A 26,721-nucleotide genomic window follows, 5' to 3' on the forward strand; every position below is an offset into this window, starting at 1 on the left:
CCCTCGCCCCCTCGGTGGTGCTGATAGACGTACACTTGCTGGTTTCCTTCAAGCAGGAAAGCCCGTCCTCCTGGGCTTTGCAGGGCTGTATGCTTTGGAATATCAGAGGCAGTCAAAGTAGAGTCCAAGCCTCTTGACACCATGCAAGCAGCTCCACTCTCCTGTGGGTAGGAGTGTGATCAAAATTTAAATTGCACTCCAATTAAGCCTCTCCTCCTCTCTAAGTACTCAGGGGATCATTCTCAGGCTTGGACCATGTACTTGTGAGAGCTGATACCATTATCAGATGCCCATTCCTCTCACATAAATAGTCCCATCAGCACCTTGTCTGTCTGGCCTTACACTTTCCTGCCACTGCTAGGAGCTCCCCAGACAAACACATTTCTAATCAGGCATGCAGAGGAAAATATCATTAATGGCAATAATATTCACTGTATGGTTTCCTTTCCCATTATTTTATAGCTCTTTAACCTATTTAATAATAGGTAACATCTATGATATACTGTGATATGCTGTTTTTACATGAATTGTCTCATTTCATATTGACAATAAGCCTAGGAGCTAGCTAGGTACTATTTAATCCCCACTTTAAGATGAGGAACTGAAATTTATAGGGGTGAAGTATGGAGCTGTAAGGCGATAGAATTATTATTAAGTAGTGGATCCAAGATTTGAACCCAGACAGCCTGGCTCCAGAGCCCACAGCACTTAGCCATGATGACTCCTCCTGTTCTGGATGCCCTGTATTCATAAAATAGTGAACTTTAACCATCTTCCTCCACTTCAGAGGTGAAACTTTAATATATATAGGGAATAGGAGTATGGTGCAGACTGTTAGTGATCACCAAATATCAATGTATTCATGTAAAGTTTCCATCTCTATTGCAGCTGAGTTAGAGACATGTGACTAAGTCTGGCCCATTAGGTGTAGGCAGGAGTGATATATACCATTTTCAAGCCTGGCAATAAACCCCCTGCGCTATCAGCCACTCTCTCTTTCCTGTCTATGGTTCTAGAAGTTAAGAACTCTGAGATGACTAAATTGCCATTTGTAAGGAACTTGTTACTGCGTGGAGAGGGCAATGCAGAACAGCTGCCTGACCTGCATTGGATAGTGACATAAGTGAGAAATAAACCTTTGTTGGGTTAGACCGCTTAGAGTTTTGGGTTTATTTATTACCACAGTACAGCTTATTGTACTCTAATATAAATTTCTTACTCATAGAGATATTGGTACCTCTAAGTAGGGCACTGCTCTAACAGCTTAATGGTCTGGTGGCATGCTGAGCGGAAAACTAATGTTGGAGACTGGAAATATCTCACTGCTTTATTTATTTATTTTTAATATCTGTCTATCTAGCTATCTGTCTATCTAGCTATCTATCTATCCATCTGGCTGCACCAGGTCTTAGTTGTGGCAGGCGGGATCTTTGTTGCCACGTGCAGGACCTTCGTTGTGGCATGTGAGATCTTTAGTTGTGGCATGAGAGATCTTTTTTTTGGTTGCAGCATGTGGGATCTTTAGTTGCAGCATGCGGGATCTTTAGTTGCGGCATGTGAACTCTTAGGTGCGGCATGTGGGATCTAGTTCCCTGACCAGGGATCAAACCCTGGCCCCTGCATTGGGAGCGCGCAGTCTTAGCCACTGGACAACCAGGGAAGTCCCTCTCACTGCTTTAATGCTGAAACATCAATAATTGATCTAGGGATTTCCCCGACAGTCCAGTGGTTAAGACTCTGACTTCCAATGAGGGAGGTGCAGGTTCGATCCCTGGTCAAGGAGCTAAGATCCCACATGCCGTGGGGTGTGGCCAAAAACTAAAATAAATAAATAAATAAATAAAAATAATTGAAGGAAATCTTTAAAAAAAAAATCGATCTAACTTGGGAGGCAGAATCCATGTTTATTTATATGACATTTCTAGGAGAAGAGATTGAAAAACAGAACATGAGTAATGTATGTTGACTACTGTTGGCTGCAGTTGTCAAGGTATTACAAGAAAAAAGATGAGCTCAGAATAGAATTGGCCAGAGACTGGCAGAATGAGTAAAAATCAAACAAACAGACAAACTAACAAACATCCATGACCCAACTATATGCTGTCTACAAGAGACACATATTAGATTCAAAGACAGAAATAGATTGAAAGTAAAAGGATGGAAAAAGATATACCATGCAAATAGTAACCAAAAGAAAGCTGGAATGGCTATATTAATATCAGACAAAGTACTCTTTAAGACAAAAATTGTTACTAGAAACAAAGAAGAACATTTTAATTCTTTTATTGTTATAAAAGAATCAATCCAACAAGCAGATATAAAATGATAAATCTATGCATCTAACAAAAGAGCCCCAAATACATGAAGTGAAAAATGAGAATTGAAGAGAGAAATAGAGTTTTACAATAATAGTTGGAGACTTCAGAACCCTACTTTCAATAATGGATAGAACAGACAGATAATAAAGGAGAGACAGATAATCAACAAGGAAGTAGAGACTTGAACAACAATATAAACAGACTAGACCTAACAGAGAAATAGAACTCTGCACTCAACAACAGCAGAATATACATTCTTCTCAAGTACACATGGAACATTCTCTAGGATGAACCATGTATCAAGCCATAAAACAAATCTCAATAAATTTTAAAAGTTTGTAATAATGTATGTTCCCCAACCACAGCAGAACGAAATTTGAAAGCCATAACAGAAGGAAATTCACAAACATGTTGAAATTAAACATATTTCTTCTGAATAATCAACGGATCAAAGAAGAAATCCCAAGGGAAATTAGAAAATACTTTGAGATGAATGAAAATGAAAAAAATGGGGACTTCGCTGGTGGTCCAGTGGTTAAGACTCTGCGCTTCCACTGCAGGGGCAAGGGTTCCATCCCTGGTTGGGGAACTAAGATCCCACATGCCACACCGCATGGCCAAAAAAAAAAAAGAAAAAGAAAAAACTGGGCAAAGAATCTGATCGACATTTCTCCACATAAGATATACAAATGGCCAATAAACACATGAAAAGATGTTCAACATCATTAGTCATTAGGGAAATGCAAAGTAAACTGTGAGATACAACTGCCCACCCACTAAGCTGGCTATAGTCAAATAGAGACACTGACAAGTGATGGTGAGAATATGGAGAAATTGAAACCCTCATACATTGCTGGTGAGAATGTCATATGGGATGGCCTTTCTGGAAAAGAGTTTGACAGTTCCTCAAAATCTTAAACGTAGAGTTCCTATATGACCCACAAATTCCACCCCTAGATATCTATCCGAGAGAAATGAAAACATACATCCACACAAACACTTGTACACAAATGTTCTTGGCAGCGTTATTCATAATAGTTCCAAAGTGGAAACAGTCCACATGTTCATAAACAGATGAATAAGCAAAATACAGTAAGTCCCTTACATATGAACAAGTTCCATTCTGAGAGCACATTCGTTAAGTCCAAGTTGTTCGTAAGTCCAACAAAGTTAGCCTAGGTACCCAACTAACACAATCAACTATATAGTATTGTAATGTAATAGGTTTATAATACTTTTCACACAAATAATACATAAAAAACAAACAAACAAAAAGTAAAATATTTTTAATCTTACAGTACAGTACCTTGAAAAGTACAGTAGTATAGTACAACAGCTGGCATACAGGGACCGGCATCGAGTGAACAGGCAAGAAGAGTTACTGACTGGAGGAGGGAGAGGAGGTGGGAGATGGTAGAGCTGAAGGATCGTCAGCAATAGGAGATGGAGGGCAAGCTGCAGTTTCACTCACGCCTGACGTTGATGGCACAGGTTCTGGTTCCTTGCTGGAACCAGATGCATGTTCACATCTTTGAAAGTTCGCAACTTGAAGGTTCATATGTAGGGGACTTACTGTATAGTGTATCTACACAATGGAATATTATTCCGCCATAAAAAGAAATGAAGTACTGATTCATATTACAGTGTGGATGAACTCATATTACTCTCATATTACAGTGTGGATGAACCTTGAAAACATTATGCTAAGTGAAAGAAACCAGACACAAAAGACCACATATTCCATTTATCTGAAATACCTAGAATAAGCAGATCTATAGAGTCAGAAAACAGATGAATCTAGGGGATAGAGGGAATGGGAAATGGGGAATGACTGCTAATGGTTACAAGGTTTCTTTTTGGGTGATGAAAATATTCTGAAATTAGACAGTGGTAATGGTTGCACAGCTTTGTGAGTATAGGAAAAAACACTGAATTGTACATCTTAAAAGGGTGAGTATTATGGTATAACAATTATATCTCAACTTAAAATAAAAAAGCCTAGGATTGGCTGTTTTGCCAATTAAATTAAATGGAATAGACAAAGTCCAGAATATTGAGGCCTGCAGAGTTAGAAAAGCTGACTGCTTCTAGTTCCGAGATAGTAAGAGATGGGAATTTAAAAGGCTTTGCGTGACAAAGGCCCAAGGAAATATCTCAGCTGGTTAAAGTGAATCATGGAAAATACCTGATTAAAGTTGTGTTCCTTTGTTCCAGCTAGGTTCAAGGAAATCACTGTCACACTGAAAGAGAGTATGCGGGGGCAAGAAGGCAAAAGAATAAAGCAAACTTGAAAACTGTGTCTTACAAAAGGAACACTGAGTGTGAATATTGGCACATGGAATGGTCTCGATGCAAATAGGTTAGAAAGTTATTTTTGAGGAAACTGTATTGTAAAAGAAACCACAAGCCTGTGTAAAAAGTTTGAGTCCTTTAATTAAGCCTTAAAACTGTGCAGGAAGTTGCACAACCCCTAAGAAAACATTCTCTCCAGTGCCCTCTTTAAATGTGGCCAAAGAGAGTAAGGGTCCAAGAGGAAGCCTCTCAGATGGTGGTGCCTAGGATCACAAAGAACAGTGAAGGGGAGAATTCCTACCCCTGGCTAGGCAGCCATTCTAATGTCTGCCCGTTGGTACTTCAGCATTGCAATACCAGTGTATTCAGCAGTGTCATACCAGTGTAGCTGTGGAACAGTGACCCCTGTGGGTCTCTCAGTCTTCTCCTTTCCGAATGGGAGTGTTAAGTGAAGTTATCCTCTTCCTGTTGCATCACTGCATATTTGTATGTTGGCATGGGTATGAGACAGACAACTTGCCCTTTTAGTTCACAGTCTAAAAGAAGTCACGTTTGTTCCTGACAGAGAGGACTGAGAAATGCAATGACAGATTGGATTTTGGATTGTTTTCCATGAAGAGCAGTTGAAGATGTTCTATTTGTGGAAGGAAGGGAACAAAGGGATATCTAATGACCAGAAGAGGACACTGTGGTGGAGATTGTTATTTGTTTACCACATAGGCTTGCCATGTGCTCCTCTGAATTTTTCAGCCTACGACGTTGGGCAGTAATTTTTCTTTCTTGTAATGTCTCTCTGATATCAAGGTATCAAGGTTTTGCAAGACTTACCAAATGAGTTTGGATGTTTCTCCTCTTCTATTCTCTGGATGCATCTGTTTAGATCAGTATTATTTATACCTTAAATTTTTGTGACTCCATTTGGGCTTGCAGTTTTCTTTGTGGAAGAGTTTTGATGCCAGATTCAATTTCCTTGATAGCTATAAGACTATTGGTATTTTCTATTTCTTCTTGTGGCAATTTTGGTAAATTGTATTTTTTTTTTAATAAATTTATTTATTTTATTTATTTATTTTTGGCTGCGTTGGGTCTTCGTTGCTGCACACGGGCTTTCTCTAGTTGCAGTGAGCGGGGGCTACTCTTCGTTTTGGTGCACGGACTTCTCACTGCGGTGGCTTCTCTTGTTGCAAAGCACGGGCTCTAGGCACGCAGGCTTCAGTAGTGGTAGCTCGCGGGCTCTAGAGCGCACGCAGGCTCAGTAGTTGCGGAGCGTGGAGTTAGTTGCTCCGCGGCATGTGGGATCTTCCTGGACCAGGGCTTGAACTCATGTCCCCTGCATTGGCAGGCGGATTCTTAACCACTGCGCCACCAGGGAAGCCCAGTAAATTGTATTTTAACAAACTTGAATATTTCACCTAAAATTTCCAATTTATTGGCATAAATATGCACATATAGAATGCCAATTTATTGGCATCAAGTTGCTTATAATAGCCTCTCATTGTCCTTTTTTTTTTTTTAAACATCTTTATTGGAGTATAATTGCTTTACAATGATGTGTTAGTTTCTGCTTTATAACAAAGTGAATCAGTTATACATATACATATGTTCCCATATCTCTTCCCTCTTCTGTCTCCCTCCCTCCCACCCTCCCTATCCCACCCCTCTAGGTGGTCACAAAGCACCGAGCTGATCTCCCTGTGCTATGTGGCTGCTTCCCACTAGCTATCTATTTTACATTTGGTAGTGTATATATGTCCATGCCACTCTCTCACCCTGTCACATCTTACCCCTCCCCCTCCCCATATCCTCAAGTCCATTCTCCAGTAGGTCTGTGTCTTTATTCCCGTCTTGCCACTAGGTTCTTCATGACCTTTTTTTTTTTTTTTTCCTTGGATTCCATATATATGTGTTAGCATACTGTATTTGTTTTTCTCTTTCTGACTTACTTCACTCTGTATGACAGACTCTAACTCCATCCACCTCACTACAAATACCTCCATTTCATTTCTTTTTATGGCTGAGTAATATTCCATTGTATATATGTGCCACATCTTCTTTATCCATTCATCCAATGATGGACACTTAGGTTGCTTCCACGTCCTGGCTATTGTAAATAGAGCTGCAATGAACATTTTGGTACATGACTCTTTTTGAATTATGGTTTTCTCAGGGTATATGCCCAGTAGTGGGATTGCTGGGTCGTATGGTAGTTCTATTTTTAGTTTTTTAAGGAACCTCCATACTGTTCTCCATAGTGGCTGTATTAATTTACATTCCCACCAACAGTGCAAGAGTGTTCCCTTTTCTCCACACCCTCTCCAGCATTTATTGTTTCTAGATATTTTGATCATGGCCATTCTGACCGGTGTGAGATGATATCTCATTGTAGTTTTGATTTGCATTTCTCTAATGATTAATGTCCTTTAAATGTATGTAAGTTCTGTAGTGATATCCCATTTTTTATGCCTGATTTTGGTATTTGTATTCTCTCTCTCTCTCTCGTTTTTTTTTTTCTCTCTAGATCTGCCTTGCCAGGCATTTATTAATTGTATTAGTCTATTCAAAGAATACACTTTTGACTGCTGATTTTCTCTATTGCATGTCTTTTTCTCTATTTCGTTGATTTTTGCTCTTATCTTTATTTTTCCCTTCTATTTGTTGGGGGGGTGTTTAATATGCTGGGTTTTTCTCTAAAAGTTTTTGATTTGGACACTTAGATCACTGGTGTTCAACTTTTCTTATGTTTTAATATATACATTTTAAAAAATTAATTAATTAATTTTATTTATTTTTGGCTGTGTGGGGTCTTCATTGCTGTGCATGGGCTTTCTCTAGTTGCGGCGAGCGGGGGCTACTCTTTGTTGCGGTGCGTGGGCTTCTCATTGCGGTGGCTTCTTTTGTTGTGGAGCACAGGCTCTAGGTGCACAGCCTTCAGTAGCTGTGGCACGTGGGCTTCAGTAGTTGTGGCACGTGGGCTCAGTAGTTGTGGCTTGTGGGCTCTAGAGCACAGGCTCAGTAGTTGTGGCACACGGGCCTAGTTGCTCCGCGGCATGTGGGATCTTCCCAGATGAGGGCTCGAATCTGTGTCCGCTGCATTGGCAGGCAGATTCTTAAGCACTGCGCCACCAGGGAAGTCCCTTAATATATACATTTAATGGTATAGGTTTCTTCTAGCTACAGCTTCAGTAGTGTTATTGACCACACTACCTCCCTTCTCCCACTCATCAAGTAGTGCAAGACTCTTAGATGGTGAAAGTGCAGGATGGAAACTGTGTGAATTTCTGAGTCACTGTTTGGAGGAAAGCCATGCAGGAGAGCTGCCTGACCTGCATTGGCTTGTGATATGAGCAAGAAACATAACTTTAATGTGTTGAACTACTGAGTTTTGTTTGTTTGTTTTGAATAGGTTGCCATAGCCTAACTTATCGTGGCTAATATAAGAGGGCCTGTCTTACATCAGCTCCTGTATTGGTCCATATTGCAGAAGACCTCTTCTCCTTTATTTACTCAAATATCAATATTATGAGATTGTTGTTATAAGAGGTTTTTACTGAATATGTGGGGGTAATGGAGGGGTATTACAGCATAGCACACAATAGGAAACAACTTTACATTGAATATGCCTTCCTCTTCATCCCATAGGAAATGTTTCTTTGTTTCTCTTTTTGGTTTGGCCCTGCCCCATAGCCAGGTTTTTGAGTTCTCTTCTCTATTTAAGCTCTTCCCTCACAGTTCGTATTCTCTCTTCTTCCCATCCCTCCTATTCTAAAGCACCTCAAAACTCTCCAGTTTTTACATATAGCTTTTCCTTACCTAGGATAAAATCAAATTCCTAGTCATGGTGTCTTCTCTACTGACCAAAGCACACCCAGAAGTCTGGGGCAGAAATGGGGCTGTGGGCAGCCTGTTAGGAGAATCAGGGTGGGCCTTCCGAGCTAAGAGGTTTTTTCCCAGAGCCTAGAGTTGTATTTAAAAAAATTTTCCTGCCACTTTGTTTTTTTCTATGCTTGGGTTTTTATTTATTTTATTTCACTCCTTTTATTTTTCACATAGTTGAAATCATGCTTTGTGTTGTACTTTTATAACTTAGTGTTCTATCATAAGCATTTACTACATTACTATATGATTTTGGTAAGCATCTTTTTACATTTGCATTTTTTTCCTATTTAAAAACACAATTATCAATCCCAGGGTGTAAAGAAGGACAAATTAATTGAAGTTAACTTGTCCGCCTGAAATCCCATCCACTGGACAGAGAGCATTTTACACAGTGGGCTGCATGACTTCAGCTTCTGACAGTTGAACAGAAAGAAGAATATTCGGAAAGTCCATGAGTGACTGCTTGGACAGAGCTGTCCCTCATCAAACTGTAACCGAGCCATGGTCCTGGTGGGACAGCCTGGTGTGCTGGGAATCAGGACTCCCAGGTTAGATGCATCTGGGTGTGTCTGGAGCAGTTGTGGGGAGGGGGTGAGGCAGCAGTCTGCTCTCAGAAGGATCTAGGAACCTGTTGGGAGAGGGTCGAGCCTGTGCACATTGCTCATGTTGCCCTGACCACCCTCAGAGGGAGGGGCTATAATGGAAAGTGAATAAAAACAGGGTTGCTTCACTGATTTCTGTGGGAGTTTTGGGCCACCTTGCTTTGTGTTCTCTGTAATAGTGACCCATGGAGGACAGGGAGGGGATGGTGGGAGGGATCCTTCCTTCTCATGGTAGATAATCCTGGAAAAGGATTGGATACAGCTGCCTGAGCCATGAGTGGACCAAACTATGTTGGTCTGGAAAAGGAGGGTTGCAAGACCACCACATCAAGCTGCCACAAAAATTGGCCATGACTTCAATGTTCAGCCTGATTGGGTACCAGTCACCAGCTAACAAAGAGGCCAGAGGTCAGAGGGCCAAGGTGGTGACTCTTAGCACTGTTCTCAGATCCTCAACTGAGGAAGAGAGAGAAGCTAGAGGGGCAGGTGGACTCAGCCAGGTGCCTGCATCCACTGGGTTCATAGGAAGGCCTGTGGGCCAGGTTAGAGACAGGAAAACCCTATGCTGAAGAGTAACCTCTGCATGGGGCTTAGGGAGGGGTCTGGAGATGTAGGCTAGAGCTGTGAGGAAAAGGGCCTACCAGGACCAAAGGGCCAGGTAATACGAGACAAGTAAGATGACTTGGAATCTGGCTTTATTGGAAGCCTGCCATGGAATCAGTGCAGATGCTCTCTCGCCTTCCCTCTTCAGGCCCAGGGAGGGTGACACCCTGATGCTACCTGCCCTTGAGTATCATACAAATCCTCATGGTTCCCTACACCCTTGCCACATCTTTGTTAATAGTCCCTCTATTAAATTATCTATTAAATCAATTATCCTAATATGAAGGTAGCATCTGTTTGCTTCTGGGACCCTACTGATATAGAAGCCATTCTGTCGATGGCTCTGGGGAGGCCCTCTGGACCAGCTCTGGAGATGGAGGATGGGGGCAGGGCTTTAAATAGTAGATGCCTGCAGGAGGGGAAAGGACAAAAGACAAGGACAGAGAGTGTAACTTCATTGACGTACTCCAGAGATCCCTGGTAGGAATGGAATTTGGCAATGCATTTATGCCTAACTCATTGGGATGGGTAGAGATCAGACAGATCTGATTTGAAGCAGTGGGTGGGGTGGTGGTATTAGGAAGCAGGACCATTAATATCACCCAGATCTTATTCCACTTGCTCTCTGGAGAAGGGCTGAGCAGAAGTCCAGACCCTGGGGGGGAATGAGTGATTAAAGCTAGAGCCCACTGAAGCAGGAGTAGGGTGGGAGGGGTGGGACCTGGCCCTGGAGTGCCGGCACGGGGTCGGGCCCCCGTACAGCTTTGGCAGAAGGAACAAAGATGCTTACAAAACAGTATGGGAGGACATTCTTCCCCACTGACTTCCAGGATATACTCACATGGAAGGAATGTTTGAGAGAGAACTGGAAACATCCAGAAAACATGAGTGGTTGGGGAGGGTGGGCATGAGGAATTTAAAAACAGGTTTATTATAAATTTAATAAATGCTGGAAAAGTGACAGAATTTGGAAAAGTTAATTTGAAAACATCACCACCCTGGAGCACTAAATCTGGTTTTATTTACCCAGGCCATGTGATACTTCCTTTAGTAAAATAAGAGATTTATACACATTGGAAATGGAGCTTTTATTGTGTAATCTTTACAGAATTTCCAATCATGCATATGTGACAGAAATAAAATGGGGGAAAATGACTCAGGTATTTTTCCCCTAAATTCTCCCAGGGCCTTTGCACATGCTGTTTCCCAGGTGTGGAACCTGGAAGGAGGTCAGTTTTTCTTGTTGTGCTCTGTTACAGCTCTTGTACTTTTCTTTCCAGCACTATCACTGTTGAAGTTATGTGTTCAGGCGGTCATTTGATTAATGTCCTGTCTTGCTAAATAGCTGTAACCTCCATGAAGGCAAGAAGTGTTCTGCTGACCGTTGTTGCTCTAGGACCTAGAGCCTGACACCTGCTAGATACTCAATAGATATTTCATGGATGACTGCCTAAAGGACTTTTAGAGCATGTCAAGATTGGCTTCCCAAGTAAGAGCAGGTGAACCAATAAAGACGCAGACGTAGAGAATGAACTTGAGGACACGGGGAGGGGGAGGGGTAAGCTGGGACGAAGTGAGAGAGTGGCATAGACATATATACATTACCAAAAGTAAAATAGATAGCTAGTGGGAAGCAGCTGCATAGCACAGGGAGATCAGCTCGGTGTTTTGTGACCACCTAGAGGGGTGGGATAGGGAGGGTGGGAGGGAGATGCAAGAGGGAAGGGATTTGGGGATATATGTATATGTATAGCTGATTCACTTTGTTATACAGCAGAAACTAACACGCCATTGTAAAGCAATTATACTCCAATAAAGATGTTAAAAAAAGAAGAGCAGGTGAACCACAGTATATAGTTCTGCTAATCTTGGGCCTATATTCCCTGCATTGCTCTGTGAAAAGACCTCTTTCTGACACCACAGTAGCAGGGTGGGAGCATGTAACGCCAGATACCAGCATGGTAACTGCTGACATTAGGACTTCATGAGGAAGGGTAGTCAGATAGAATCCTTCAGTCAGATAGAGTCCTGCCCTCACAGCACGAAAGACAACTCCTTTGATTTCCCTGAAATTGCCAAAAGGTTTATCCTTAACTTAGATCCTTGGATCTCGGAGTGGTTGCTATGATTATGCAAATATCATGGTGCACTGACACCAACTTGGAGAAGTTCTAAGGTGGCGAGGATATCTAAACTGCACAGTGTTGTATTTTTCCCTGCTTTCTTTGATGTGAGATTTTAGGCCTGGTGTAATCAAGTTAATCACAAAATCTATGGGAGTTATATTTGGATGTTACAGAACTGCTCAGTGTGGCCAACGCGAGATAAGTGGAAATATGATATGGTGGTTTCATTAAAAGACATTTGGGACCTATTGTATAGCACAGGGCACTGTATTCAATATCTTGTAATAACCTATAATGGAAAAGAATCATATAAGTGGAATCGATGCAGTAATTGTCTTTCAGTGACTGGCATATTTCACTTAGCATCATGTCCTAAGATTCATCCGTGTTGTCACATATTGCAGGATTTCTTTCTTTCTTAAGGCTGAATATTCTTTATTGTATGGACATACCACATTCTCTTTGTCCATTCATCCATCAATGGACATTTAGGTTGCATCTTCATCTTGGCTATTGTGAATAGTGCTGCAGTGAATGTGGAGTGCTAATATCTCTTTGAGAACCTGATTTCAATTCTTTTGGATAACTATGCAGAAGTGAGGTTGCTGGATCATATGGTAATACAACTCAATAGCAAAAAACTAATAACCCCATTTAAAAATCGGCCAGACACTTGAATCAACATTTCTTTGAAGAAGACAGACAGATGGCCAACAGGTAAATGAAAATATGCTCAACATCATTAACCATCAGGGAAATGCAAATAAAAACCACAGTGAGATATTACTTCCTACCTGTTAGGATAGCTATTATCAAGAAAACAGAAGACAATGGGTGTTGTAAGGATGTGGAAAAATTAGAACCCTTGTATACACTGTTGGTGGTAATGCAAAATGGTGCATTTGCTGTAAAAATAGTATGGAGGTTCCTCAAAAGATGAAAAATAGAACCACTATATGGTCCTTCCTCCCTCTTGCTTCATGAAACATGGAAGTAATGGCTGAAGATCTATCTGTAGGCTTTTCTTAGCAAAGGAAGGGGGACTGTTAATTCCCACAAGGATGAGAGCACACTTGAGGGCAGGTAGGGTGGTGGCTGGAAAGAGTCAGAGGATTTATGAAGTGCCCATAATTCCCAACTCTGGACTATTTACAGAAAGAAAGAGAAAAAAATATTTCTCTTATTTATCTCATTGTTATTTTAGGTCTCTGTTATCCTCAGCTGAATCTAATTCCAAATAATACATTTGAGAATACTCAGTTATTGATAAACCACAAGCTTTTGCAATGTTTATTTAGAAAGGATCTGAACTTTGCCATATGTCACTGGAAGTTGATCTGGCTCAAGTGGGGATTGTCTGGAATGTAATTGTAGACGAACTATGCAGATGGGTCAAGGACTGGGGCTTACCTTTTGGGAACAGTTGACAGGTGATAGATATCAGTGACTTCCAACTGCTTTGTTTCTCTTAGAGACTCACCCTTTAGACAAATCATGAGCCATAGGGACTTTTGCCCACCCTGAACTGTTTGGGGCTCATCCAGTGTTCTCTCCAAGATTTCTGAGGCTTTCTGGGTGGAGCTTCTGCTTCATAGTGACCTTTGGGTTCTCATTCCTTGTTATGTGCGGATCCCCTCTCCTCTGACAGCCACTCTCCTTTCTTTCCTGGGTCTTTCCAGCATGGAACATGACTCTTCCTTCTTTGTTCCCTCAGGGCACCTCTGAAACCACTTTGCCTGAAGGTTTGGGGATAGTCGGATAGTTGATAAAGAGCCATTTGCCCTGGGCCTTTTCACAGTTAATGGTGCAAAGAAACAGTGGAGTTGTGAAATAACAGTTTTTTTAAAAATTCAATATTTTTGGTTCTTTTAACAATTTTTTATTGTAGTAAAACATATAAAACATAAAATTTGCTATTGTAACATGAACAATTCTACGTGTACAATTCAGTGGCATCAATTACATTCACAATGTTGTGCAATCATCACAATTTTCTGATTTCTGATTTCCCAAATCAAAATCTTATGCAGAGTCCTCCTCCCTCACCCAGAGGTGTCATTATCCTCCGTGAGATCATAGTTAGGCTCATTCTTAAATAATAGAAATTCAGGAACTGGAAAAATGCCTGTGCTTCTCTTGGATACAATTTAAGCTGCTCCCATTCCTCCAGATGTCCCTGGTAGAATCCACAGAGCTGAGGATGGATTGGGTGTTGATGGTACTGTCACACTGATGGTGGTCAGCCTTCTGGAGTCTGACTCTCAACTGGGAAGCAGACACTGTGGGATAGGACAGCTACAGGCTCTTGCTTTTGGTTCAGCCTTTGACCTTATTGTTCATTAAATGGTTGGGTGGGCCGTTCTGAATCAGGGATTCAGGGATTGGGAAGAGGATGGCCTGGGACTGGGAGTGCTAGAAGCTGCAGCCAGGAGGGATCTTGGGAATGAGTATGGCCTAAGGGGAATGTGTGTGTGCCTGTGTGTGTGTGTGTGCCTGTGTGTGTGTGTGTGTGTGTAGGTGGCAATGGGAGAAGACTGCATCTCCAGGAGACAGAGGTCACTGCCTCATGTGAGGCTCTACTCTACCCACCTCCTTCTCCCCCTTCCCAAGTAATTCTGGAGGGCTATAGTCATGCTAGAAATTGACACCTGAATTTCAAAGTATAGAGGAAGAGATTAAGGGAGTTATGGGCAGATGATTTGGGGCATTCAGACAATGAGTTAAATGTGCAAGGTGTTTGAGGCTGTGATTCCCATCTATAGGAGTCCAACCGCAGAGTCTCACCAGATGGTATAATGGTTAGGCTGATGGTATAATGGTTAGGCTGATGGTAGAGTTTGGAGAGTATGAAAACCACACAAATTCAAGTTCTGGGAATGAGCTGGGGGTGAGCTGGAGCTACAGCCAAGCATTATCTTGTGCAGAGTCCTGAAGGGAAGGCAGAGACAACAGGCCATTCTTAGATGGGGAAGGGGGTTGCTAATTCCCAGACTTCAATTTAAATACAGAGACCGTGTGCCCACAAGCAGACAGGTGTGTCCTGGGGAACATCCCCCTGACTACTGAGGGGGTGTTCTGTGGTCATGTGCTGTGGGCCCCAAGCCTCAAATCCCCACTCATTGACCCTCTTCACTCCAGTCCAGAGAGGAGTGACTGGGGGACTCTAAGCCCAAGGTCCCCAGGCACCCCAAGACTCCACACCAGCCCCACTCCGGGCCCGGGCATGGGGACAAGACATCTCCCCACTTCCTGTCACAACAGCTCCATTTCCAATCCTGAGTGCACGTGCTCTGGGTCTAGGGGCTAGCTCGCACTCACGCTAATTTTCAAAGTGCTCGGGTTTGTCTCTCTCCTTTCTAGAAACCCATTTCAGAAAGAAGGAACCGGCTGTTAACTGTAAGGGGACCTGCTGTCAGACTCCAGCTTGCTTAGGGATGATTGACCACACAGGAGTTAAAAATTGTAGGGGAGGAGGGAGTTCCCTGGTGGCCTAGTGGTTAGGATTCTGGGCTTTCACTGCCACGGCCTGGGTTCAATCTCTGGTCAGGGAACGACATCCGGCGTGTGGTGCACCAAAAAAAAAAAAAATTCCTGGGGGGGCGGGAATTGAACCTCCAGCTGGAGTGGGGAGGCAGGTGGGGCGAAGGCTGTATGCTACAGCATCAGTGGGGGCCGCAATGTCCTTCCATGCCCGGAGCACTCATTTTCCAGCCACTACATACTCCTGGACCTATTTTTGCACCGTTTCCAGACCATATGCTATGATTTCAGTTCACTCAGTTAGCAGAAGGCCCGGGGGCACTTTGGTTTGAAAATTGAATGTATTTGCTGAGACTCTGCTAAAACACTCTCAGAAGCAGAACCCCCTTCTTATTGCCTCCTGGGTGAGATTTTTGGCTTCTGTAGTTCAGGAGACAGTGAAAGGAGACAGATGAATTGGTTATATGGAGGCTGCCATGCCCATCTTGGATGTGCGTGTGTGTGTTGTGGAACAATTACCCAGAGGAGGGTGTTAGTAGTGGTTGGGGGGACGAAGCGCAGACCCCAAACACCTCTGGGCTTCCGAAAATGCTCAAATAATCCCCATCCGCCAGTGTCAGAGCACCCGTGGAGGTAACCCACAGCTCTGGGCCCAGGGCTCTCCAAAGCGTTCAGGTCTGAATGATTGGAGGGAAGGGCAGATTGGAGGAGAGGAGGAGCAAGGACTCAGGATGTCTGCCCCTGGTGGCAGAAGCATGGAGAAGAGACTGGTGGTGCTGCTGGGGGATGGGAGTGGGGTGGGGGACGGTTGTGTTGGCTGCTACTAGTTGGTGTTCTCACCGACTTGCTCGATGCAAGGTTGCCGCAAACCTTCAATTTGTCAAAAACACAATATTTGCTAAGTGCAATAGAGCGGAGCACAATAAAATGAGGTATGTTTGTATTTATGTTTTAGTGTAAAAATAAATTTACCAATATTTACTGTATGGATTAAGTCACCCTTACTCGACATTTTTGTCAGGTGTCCATGTCATGTGTCATAGAAGAAGTGTCCTCAGGGAAGAGAGGGGATTCTACTACATAGGGGAGGGGTGACAGTGGCACCCTCACTGTTCCAGTTACCTTCAAGTGGATCACAAGGTATTACGAATTACTTGTAGCCCAGGTGGTAGACAGATTATATCATCTAACTAACATTTAACTAATTCTCACAAAAGGGACAAGTAGCTTGAAACGATTCCTGCAAAGAAATCCATAGATTGAAAACACAGTTGGCCCTCTGTATCCATGGGTTCTGCATCTGCAGATTCAACCAACTGAGGATGGAAAATATATATATTTTTAAATTCCAGAAAGTTCCAAAAAGCAGAACTTGAATTTGCAGTGTGCCTGGCAACTATTTACATAGTATTTATTTATATATTGTATTAGGTATTATAAGTAATCTAGAGATGATTTAAAGTATACAGGAGGATGTACATAGGTTATATGCAGATACTATGCCATTTTATATAAGGGACTTGAGTATCCATGGATTTTAGTATCTGTGGGGGTCTTGGAAGGGACACTGTAATATGGATAGTGCAAGCAAAAGCAAACTCAGAAAAATGGCAGAGCTAACAATTTCCTGCTATTCATATGAGATCCATTATGATGATATCTCTGATACAGAAGTCTACCAGAAAAAAGTTCAAATGTATAAAAAAAGACCACTCAAAATACGGATTTACATCACTATAGTTAACAACCAGCCTAGGGGGATATTGCACTTTGAGGTATTAGCTAATAATTATATAAATATGCCATCATGATCAGCAAGATACGTACATTCTACACACCCAGAGCATGAAGACAAATCTCTATGATATTTTTCCAAGTCATGCGATACTTAGTTGTGTATTTTTGTGAACTATTATTAAATGTAATAAACATGTTTAGAAATCTCTTTTGAGTAAAATCTCTTTTATTTAATAGTAAAAGGCAAAATGTCAGTCAATATATTGGAAAAAACCCATTGTTCTATTTGCCATGATTAAAGTGACTGAATTGGTACAGAGAGAAGATGGCAACACATAAAAATGCATTCTGTTGAAAGACACACAGAAAACATCGTCGAAGATTTGGAAAAACGGTTTAGAACATATTATGTGTTGTGGAAGTTGGCTTATGGTTGGATGCCAGTTGCTAATATGTTTTACTTTAAGTCTTTTCAGTGATGGCATTCATAAAGAAATACTTCTTGTGATCTACTAAAGAAAAGATGTGTTTATAAGGTGAATGATATATCTAGTATAACATACTGTAGTTTTTTCTTTTTTTTTTTTTAAAGAGAGTGGTTGCTTGAGGATAAACAGCTAGTTTTTTTTTTTTAATTAATTAATTAATTAATGGCTGTGTTGGGTCTTCGTTTCTGTGCAAGGGCTTTCTCTAGTTGTGGCAAGCGGGGGCCACTCTTCATCGCGGTGCGCGGGCCTCTCACTATCGCGGCCTCTCTTGTTGCGGAGCACAGGCTCCAGACGTGCAGGCTCAGTAATTGTGGCTCACGGGCCCAGCTGTTCCGCGGCATGTGGGATCTTCCCAGACCAGGGCTCGAACCCGTGTCCCCTGCATTGGCAGGCAGATTCTCAACCACTGCGCCACCAGGGAAGCCCCATGCTGTGGTTTTTATGTGTAAGAGTAAACACCAATGCAGTGGCTACCCAGACTGGAATACAAAACTGGGGTTGGGGGCAGGCAGGGACTCCATATGAGTCACACAAGGTATCCCTTCAGGTATAGGTGATATTTTAGCAATGAATGTAACTGTGCTTTAAAATAATCATGTTATGGGGAAAGCACTTTGAAAATTGATGCTGTAACTGTTTCCATTATCATGTGATTTTAATGCCAAAATGAAGTGTGTCAGTTTCAACTATATAGACTGTCATAGCCACTGTCTTCAAAATTAAGAAGTACACTTTTTAAACCTATATTACATTTTTCCAAATAAAGAGTTTCTGGAGTTAAAAAAAATCCCATTGTTAAAAATATCTGCAGGAACAACTGATGAAAATGAAACAGCTCATAAAACACTGAGCAGCTTAAACTGGTTTTGCCTCCTTAAATAGGTTGTTGAAACAGCCCCAGCTTAAACTGGTTTTGCCTCCGTAAATAGGTTGATTAATCAAACCTTGAGTTATTTTACAGAAACAGCAGTGCAAGATGGGAGCCATCTCTTCAGGATGACCCCCAACCGAGAATCTTCAGTCTACAGAACTCAAAGAATCAAAAGGTTGCCACTGGAACTCTTAACAAAGCAAAGGGGGAAGTCCTTCAATAAGGAAAATCTGGCTTCCAGTAGCATGAGTAGTTTATATGTTCTGATTCAAGACTAGCCAATCAGCTTCCAAGTTTGAAATTCCCCTAAACTCTTAAATTTCACCCCAACCCTGGATCAAGGAGACAGATTTGAGAGCTTTGCTTCCTGTCTCCTTGCTGGTCAACCTCGCAATAAAGCTTTTTCTCCCTCAAAATCAGTGCCATATTATTGGCTCCTATGCACATCAGGCAGTGAACCTTTGCTTGATAACAAAAACATCATTGGGAATGTGGGCTTCATGGACAAAGAAGAGTTTTCTGGGGGAATTTCACATTTGCAAAATTGGTAGATGGGATTTAAGCAGTGAGAATTGTGATTTAATAGGTGTAGTGAAAGAACTTTTTTTTTTAATGTGGATCATTTTTAAAGTCTTTATGAATTTGTTACAATATTGCTTCTGTTTTATGTTTTGGTTTTTTGGCCTGGAGGCATGTGGGATCTTAGCTCCCACACCTGGGATGGAACCAACACCCCCTTGCATTGGAAGGCGAAGTCTTCACCACTGGGCCGCCAGGGAAGACCCAGAACTTTTTTATTTGGGTGTATTTATCTTGGTGAGGTTTTTGGTTTTGTTTTGCAATTAACAGCCATTAGGACTAAGTATTGACATTAACTGAACTTAAAAGCATACTTTCTAGTGTCATAAAATATTAAACTAAGATTGAAATCATTTTTAATCATGTTGCTCTCAAACAGATTTTTGCTAATAACTTTAAAGTGAAGGGAAAAAGGTCTAATGTACCATTCATTAAAATTGAAATAATTTAAGATTATTGTTTCATCTTTACCAAATCCTGTAATGACTTTTAGCGTGCCTTATAATACATAATGTATTTATATAGTTACATGTGCATATAACTTACAAATAAATTGTAAATATCAGGCTAGGACATAGAAGGAATAAAACTTGGTGCACGAATGAGACAATGTGAAAGCAGTTGGCACCATCAGGACACTAATGAATAGTTTCGTTTCCCTCTTGGTGACTAACTGGTGTGAGATATAAAAGGGAGGAGTCGAGGATAGCTCTCAAGTGTGGCTTGGGGGAGTGGGTGGTGGTGCTGTCAACCAGAAGGCTGGAAATGTTACCTAATGAAATTTGGGTCCACTTGACAAACTACTGACACCGGGTTGTGGTGAAGGAAAGTGCAGCATTTGTTGCAAGGCCAAGCAAGGAGTACTGGCGGCTAAAGCTCAAAAGACCCGGAACTCCTCGATGGATTTCAGGGAAGGGTTTTTAAAGACAGGGAGAGGGTAACAGGGTGGGTGATCAGTTCCTGGACATCCTTCTGATGGGTGGTGAGATAATTGGGAGTCAACATCATCAACCTTCTGGTTCCAATTGTCTGGGGCCTATGTGCTTGTTGATCAGCATGCAGTTAATGCCTTGCACCTGATGGAGGTTTCAGTATCTGCAAAACAGCTCAAGCATTTGGCTCAGAATATTATCTGTAGCCCTCGAAGAGGAACTAAAGGTCCTTGACTTTGTTTTATAGCTAAACTATTATTATTTTTGTCTTACTTGACTGTTTTCCTTTGCTTCTGCATTTTCTCACTTCTCTGATTAAATTTGGAACTCAGGAAAGGCCTAGGATGCTCAAGTTTTTCTACAAACAAGAGGCAGGTGGAGGACAGTGAGGGTGGGGGGAGGCTGGCCCTAGAAGGCCTTATAGGGTCCTGCTTGGTTACAGAAACACAGCAACAGGAGCAGGTTCTGGCACGTTCCTGGAAGGAAACTAGGAGTTTGAGTTTGGACACATTTCATCGGGCCTAGGAACCTCTAGTGGAGATGTGTCCAGTTGGTTGGATATGCCCTCTGCAGCTCTGGAGCATTCTGGGCTGGCGAGGAGATTCCAGAGTCATTAGCAGGCAGGAGGTTTTAACATGGGAGTGGGTGAGATCCCCAGAAGGGGCAGGCAGCCCAGCGGTGGAACCCCAGAGAACACCACCACAGTGAAAAGCCAGGCCCTGGAGGCTGAGAAGCTGCAGTCATTAAGGTGTGTAGAAAATCTGGAGAGAGAAAGGGGTGGTGGTTGCAGGCGCCGACTCTGGAAACTGTACTCCAAGGGTTGCAGGAAGGAAGGTGTGCTCAGCAGGTTCAAAGGCTGGGGAGAAGCGACTCGGGGAGGCTACAAAGCACCCACTGGCTTCGGCAACTAAGATGTCAGTCCGGACTTGGAGGGGCGGGTGTGTAAGCCAGAGCACAGGGTTGGAGAAGAGAGTGTCAGTTCAGCTCCAGGGAGTAAGTCACCTGTTTGGGGGCGCTGACCCCAGAATCTCTCCTTGGGACAAGTCCCGGCAGTGGGGGGAGGTTTGGGAAGATCCGAACATCGTGAGGAGCGCTTTGGGGCCCGGGGGTGACCGCGGAGGCGAGGTCCGAGGAGCCGGGCTGGACCTGACCCCCGGCTGCGGCGGGCGCGCTTCCGGCCGAGGGACAGGGCGGCGGCAGCCGCGCCCCGGGCGCTCTCAAGTTTCCTTTCCTGTTGGCCGCGCGGCCCTGCGCTTCAGGTAGCGGCGGCCCGGCCGGGTGGGTGGGCGGCGGACAGGGCAGACCTCCCCGGCGGCGGCTCGGCCCGCGCCCCTCTGCCGCTGGCTCCTCGCCCCTCCTCTGCTCCGCGCCCAGGTAGGTCACCGGCTGGGGCGGTGCGAGACCCCCGGGATTCTCCCCTGCGGAAGCGGCCCTTTTCCTCCCGCCCGGCGGCCCGGGAGCTCCGGGCTGGCGCGCCGCAGAACCGTGCCCTGGGACCGCCGGCCCCCGCCCCTGCCGCGGGGCGCACCGCCGGCTCCCGCCCAGCGCCCGCCGTGGGGTGAGGCCTGGCCCGGGCTCCGCGGGCCGGCGGCAGGGCGGGGCAGCCCCTCTGCGGCGCTTGCTGTGCGCCCTGCCCCGCGCCGCCACCTGCGCTCCAGACTGCGGGCCGCCCCCTTCGACCCACTGCATGGCCCTGTCCCCCGAAGCCGGTGAGTGCGCGCGACGCTGCGCTGTTGACCTTGGGCCCACGGCTCGCGGCCCCCGGCAGCCCACAGAGGGAGTCGAGCGCCCCGGGGTCGGAATCTCGGCCCTGGGCTTCCCTGCCCGCTAAGGCGGCGGCTCCGATCCCGGGCTCGTCCCCTGCCTGGGCCCTGGCCTGTGCTCCTGTCCCAGTCCCTGCGGTGGCCTGGACTCCAGAGGCCTCAGGTGAGCCCGCCACATCTCGGCTCCCTGGCGACCGACACTGGATTCGAAAGGTTTAGAGAAATTACGGGACCCGGGACTTGCCGCCACTTAAGCGCCCGGACCACTTTCTAGTGCTTGAGGACTGGCCAGATACCAAGGGCTGAGGACTTCCACCTGGAGGCAGGGGGATGGACAGGATGGCAGAGTGATGGGGTCATTGGAGGCCTTCATCCTTACGTCTTTGGCTCTTTCCTGGCAAGGGAAGTAGGTGTACTGCATCTGGCAGTCTGCTCTGTGCCCTTGAACTTCCTGGTAGCTGCTTTGCCAGTGGAACTGCTTGACTTGGCTGGCAGAGGCCTCTGGGGTGAGTTTTGAGAGGCCCTGGAGTAGGAGAGGCTTGCTAACTAGAGTGTCACTTACACTAACTGTTAGGTCCTTATGTGGCTGGAAGCTTGGTGATGACATATTAGCAAAGGAGCTGAGTGAAGAAAGCTGGAAGCACTAGTAGGAATTCCAGCATGGTCCTGAGCCCTTGTTGGCTATCCCCCTGGATGTGGTGACCAACATTTGGCCATCTTTAGGGGGGAGTTGGCTGCAGCTGGAACCCTCATGGGACAAATTCCTCCCCTGGCTGTGAAGCATCAGTGTTGAGTGGTAGTCAAGCCATAGGGCCAGGCAGACAGAGCCCCTGTCAGCACTCACCTTCTGGAGTGTTAACAGCAGGTTTGGAGTAGTTAGCCTGACCTGGCTGCAACTCTGGTGGCAACTCTGAGGGACCGACTTACTCTGAAGATGCCGGGTTCGGGGCTGCGCTGTCTAAGAATCATGGGACTTACATGGGTGGTTTGCTGGGAGACTCTGGGAACTCTGAGCCCCACCCTCAGCCCAACCTTGGCTCTTTGGAGATCCTCAGTAAGGAGTGAGCGGCTCTCAGCAAGGTCAGAAAGCTCTTGGAGAGATGAGGCCTGTTTTCCTTGTCCTCACACTAGGTGAATCACTCTTCAAATGGCTTTGAAATTAATCCCTGGTTTTGAAAATATCATGGGCAGATAAAATGTAGCCTTAGGGTTAAGCAGGGAGAAGATCTTCTCTCCCTGAAAGCTACTCATTGGCCTCCCTGGTTCTTCCCCCCAAATATTAATCCTTTATTTCTTCTGTGTGCTGCTGCATATCTAGGACAGGAGATCATGGCTTTGGGCTCTGATCTAGGAGGGGCTAGGGCCCAAGAGGATGGGCTCAAGGCTGGGGTGCTGGCCATGCAAAGTCAGCAAGAAGTATCACTCATAGAGGAGAAGGCTCTTTTTCCTGATCTGGTTTCACATTTGAACATGGTTGCCTTCTCCTTGCACCCAAATAGGAGTTGAGAGAGTACTTGTCACATAATAGTGTTCAGTAAATAACGTTGAGTGAAAGGATTCGGTGTCTACATGAAAGGTCATGTTCATTTTCCCAGCTGGACTTTCTCGCACCTGGTATCAGGATGATAATGAGTCAAGAGATAATACTTATAAAGCACATATTATGTGCCAGGTACTATTCTATGCACTTTACACATGCTAACTAATTTAATTGTCATGGCAACCTATGAGGTTGGCACTGTTATTATCCCCATTTTAGAGGGAATAAAACTGAGCCAGAGAAATTAGTAACTTGCCCAAGGTCATGCAACTTAGTGGTGGAGCAGGAGTCCAACCTGGGTAGTCTGGCTTGAATCCATATTCTTAACCACACACCGAACTGACTCTTGACACTGGCATAGATAGATTCACCACTTAGCTCATTGACTCATTCATTATGTTATGCATTCATTCATTCAACAAGTATTTCTTGCTACCTGCTATATTCCAGGCATGGGGATACAATAGTGAATGAGGTGGGCAAGATCAGTCATGGAGGTGATATAATAGTGGGCAAAGCCCCTTTGCCCAACCCCTCTTTGAGTCATGCACACCTCAGAAATGAGAAGGAAAATGGGCCCCTATAGGCAACCCCAGAGCATCCTTTTGGGGAGGGGAGAGTCATATCTTTTTGGATGAGTCATAATTTGATTCCAGCCTTTCCTGTTTGTTGGGGTTTTGTAAAGGACACTTAAGTGATAACAGTGAATGCAGTCTGATTTGGCACAATAACTTTATGTCCTTGAACCTAATAAATATTGTAGGTCTTTATCTCATGGCAACGAAAAAAAAAAAAGTGAATGCAGTCTGGTCTCCTGGGCGGGAGGTGCAGGCCTGGGTCTGGTTATCATAGATTGTCTTTTTTTTTTAAATCTATTTTTAAAAATTGAGATATAGTTGATGTACAATATTATATAAGTTACAGGTATGCAATATAGTGATTCATAATTTTTAAAGGTTATACTCCATTTATAGTTATTATAAGTTATTGGCTGTATTCCCTGTGTTGTACCATATGTCCTTGTAGCTTATTTATTTTATACATAATAGTTTGTACCTCTAAATCCCCTACCCCTATCTTGCCCCTCCCACTTCCCTCTCCCTACTGGTATCCACTAGTTTGTCCTATATATCTGTGAGTCTGTTTCCTTTTTGTTATATTCATTCGTATTTTTTAGATTCCACATAAATAATATTATACAGTATTTGTCTTTTTCTGTCTGACTTATTTCACTTAGCATAATACCCTCCAAGTCCATCCATGTTGTTGCAAATGGCAAAATTTCATTTTTTCTTATGGCTGAGTAGTATTCCATTGTATATATGTGCCACATCTTCTCTATCCATTCACCTGTTGATGGACACTTGGGTTGCTTCCATATCTTGGCAATTGTAAATAATGCTGCTGTGAACGTTGGGGTGCATCTATCTTTTCGAATTAGTGTTTTCATTTTTTCAGATATATACCCAGGAGTGGAATTGCTGGGTCATATGGTAGTTCTGTGTTTAGTTTTTTGAGAAACTGCCATACCGTTTTCCACAGTGGCTGCACAAATTTACATTCCCACCAACAGTGTATGAGGGTTCCCTTTTCTCCACATCCTCGCCAGCATTTGTTATTTGTGGTGGTCTTTTTGATGACAGCAGTTCTGACAGGTGTGAGGTGATATCTCATTGTGATTTTAATTTGCATTTCTCCGATTAATGATATTGAGCATCTTTTCATGTGCCTGTTGGCCATCTGTATGTCTTCTTTGTAAAAATGTCTATTCAGGTCTTCTGCCCATTTTTTAATCAGGTTGTTTGTGTTTTTGATGTTGAGTTTATGAGCTGTTTATATTGATATTTTGGATAATAGCCCCTTATCGGTTATATCATTAGCAATATTTTCTTCCATTCAGTAGTATCATAGATTGTCTTAACGTTCCTTCAAAAGGGAAAAGGCTTTGCATTTGGGACCAGTGCTCCTCCATCCAGGGGGACTTCTGGGCCACGAGGAGCAGAGACAGGTTAGGTTGAAGGTGGAATTGTTAGGTCCTGAGCAAAGGTTGCCCTCCCAAAACAGAGCCACAGTTTCCTCCTAAACTGTTCTGGAGGGTCTTGTATCCCTACTGCGGGACCCTTGGCCATTGTCCCAACCTGTGTCATCTTAGTGGGTCTGCTGCCCATCTCTGTCTGGACATGATGGAGTAGATCTCACACTGGTCACTGGGGCCCAGGAAGGCAGCTTTCTCTAGGTTGGAAAATGAAGGCTCAAGGTGGAAGGCATTTTCCAAAGCCTATGCCCAGGATATTAATGGGTATTTTTCCCTATGGTGGCAATGGTGGGAGGGTCAAATAAGTGTGTTGGGTTAAACAAAGTTAAGCAGCTTTCTTGACTGGAGGACTTCTCAGATGTTTAGGACCTGCTAGTAGGAATTGTGTGTGAATCCCCATAAAGGACTGTAGTATGCAGTACTGTCCAAGCCTTCTGACATTTTTATGTTGTACAGACTACACTTTGGAAAATGCTTGTTTAGACCAAGGGTATCCACGGTCTGGTTAAAGATGCAGAATAAGATTCCTTGGATGTGCTGGGTCCAAGTCGGTTCTCAGATGCATGGGCTAGGATGCTCCCATGGCAGCCCCATCCTACCCGCCCCCAACCCCGCCCCCCAAACACACTAGCAGAAGGAATCATTTGCCTCTCCTCCCTCTGGCAGGATAGTACTAAGGGCTCTGATTTTTTTTTTTTTTTCCCATTTTAAGGTCATTTAATTATTTAATGAATACACATTACTCTCCCTCTAGGTTGCTTGTAGCCTGCTGGTTGCACTGTTTATGAAACAGCTGTGAGGACAGGGGAGTCATAATCTCTGGGTAGCTAAACCCCAGCAGCAGCCTGGGGATTGTGTGTCAGCCCTGTAATCCTGCTCTGTACGCACAGGAATTATTATGTGGACTCAGGAAGGTACAACCTCATGATTGGACGTGAGGAGGTGACTCAGGCCCAGGTTAGGGCTGGAGCCAGCCTCCCGGTAAACAACTGGCCCCATCCTTTCTGGGCGCTTCTCCTCAGGATTTCGACAGCACCACAGAAATAGCCCTTTTGCTCATGGTTATTTCCCAGACCCATGCTGTTGGTCTAAGTCCCAGGGAAGCTGTGTGTCTGTTGTGAGCTTCCCCACAGAGGACCATCCTTCTCCTAAACGGCAGATGAAGAGTGGAGCTTTGCAACCTGTGATGCTGTTGTGATCCACCCTGACTGCTCTGCGGGTCACTTGAGGCAGGGAGAGCGGCAGCTGTGGTGGCTGGGTGGCCGCGTCCAGCCGGCGCTCAGGAGGCTCCTCCGAGCTGGAGGCCCACGTGGGAGCCGAGAGCGGCAGTAAGAAGGGGAGGCTGGGGTAGGAGGGCTTGGGTGGGTCAGGCGGGAGGCACTTCTTCCCTGGGTGTGGATGGGTGGGCAGGCACGTGTGCTCTGGCAGAGCTGGTCAGGCCGCCCTGTCACCTGTGATGTGCAGCTCTTTTCAGGGAAA

The 26,721-nt window shown here is 44.2% G+C and overlaps 1 protein-coding gene across 4 annotated transcripts in view; it reads left to right on the top strand.

The window, feature by feature from the left end:
- AMPD3 (adenosine monophosphate deaminase 3) overlaps positions 1–26,721 on the top strand; it is a 137,476-nt gene that overhangs the window by 74,572 nt on the left and 36,183 nt on the right. The window contains exon 1 of one of the 4 annotated variants that reach the window (XM_061201449.1): positions 20,824–20,897. The exons of 1 other annotated variant lie outside the window; for it this stretch is intronic. The gene's annotated coding sequence lies outside the window, so the exon portion shown is untranslated. Of the gene's footprint in view, positions 1–20,823; positions 20,898–21,066; positions 21,279–26,545; positions 26,571–26,721 lie in introns of those variants that run through there. 2 more of the 4 variants (XM_061201447.1, XM_061201451.1) reach the window with 2 other exon arrangements.

This window comes from Eubalaena glacialis, chromosome 10 (genome assembly GCF_028564815.1).
Source record: "Eubalaena glacialis isolate mEubGla1 chromosome 10, mEubGla1.1.hap2.+ XY, whole genome shotgun sequence".
Lineage (NCBI taxonomy): Eukaryota > Metazoa > Chordata > Mammalia > Artiodactyla > Balaenidae > Eubalaena > Eubalaena glacialis.